This window comes from Cynoglossus semilaevis, chromosome 5 (genome assembly GCF_000523025.1).
Source record: "Cynoglossus semilaevis isolate Cse_v1.0 chromosome 5, Cse_v1.0, whole genome shotgun sequence".
In the NCBI taxonomy this organism is placed as follows: domain Eukaryota; kingdom Metazoa; phylum Chordata; class Actinopteri; order Pleuronectiformes; family Cynoglossidae; genus Cynoglossus; species Cynoglossus semilaevis.
This window is the reverse complement of record NC_024311.1, coordinates 11,268,807-11,269,735: the sequence shown is the minus strand read 5'-3', so window position 1 is coordinate 11,269,735 and position 929 is coordinate 11,268,807.

The following is a 929-nucleotide window of genomic DNA, read 5'->3' as shown; positions in this document are numbered from 1 at the left end:
TGGGTTTGATTAGGGAGGAAATACTTGGCTCACATCTTCTTTTCACTCGTGCTCTTACCGTGGGTGTGTTGTGTTTGAGGATCGTCTCAGTGCAGTGCTCTAATGACGGCACATCAAGTTTAGCACATTCCTGGGAGATTATCGATGTGACTTGTCATATAATCAAAGCCCCATAATGACTGTATTCACAAGTAATTATCCAGTATAAATTTGAACCTCTCAGTACGTTAGACTTCAGCCCTGGTTGCTGTGGTGATTGACGAGGCCTCGAACACACCAATGTCACACAACTGGTCTTTTTGGTTTATTTACCATCTTATTAAAAGCAACATGTCATTTGACTTAATTTTCAGAGAAAGTATTTTTAGACACGGGCGTCTCTCTGCTCTGACTCTTCATTCTATCATAGACTCGTCTTTCTATCATAGTATATGTCAATTACCAGATTAGCTGTCCTTGATATACAATTATTTTCAGGCAGCAGCCACAGTGAGTCAGTTAATTACTAACCTGATAAAAATAATGACTCGATTAACAGTTTTAATAATAATACGGTGCAGACAGGGTGAAGCAGGTGGAGGCGGCTGAAGAGTGACACTGTTGTTTAATGACAAATAGACGCCGCTCCCAACATCAGAAACAGATTAAAATTGAACTTTGACAACAGTTACAAACAACAGGAGAAACTATGTTCACAATATATGTATCTGCAACAAGTTGTGACTTTAGAGAGGGGTTTTCAAACATACAGCCTGCGGGCCAAAACTGACCCACTTGGCGGTTTAATCGGGCCCACTTGATTACATTTCCTTAAATATGAATATTTTTCTAACATGCTTGTACTTATTTGCAGAAAAACAAAGGGTGGATTTATTGTTATTTATATGTAATTATTCTATTAGTCTACTGGTCTGGCCTCATCAGGCTGT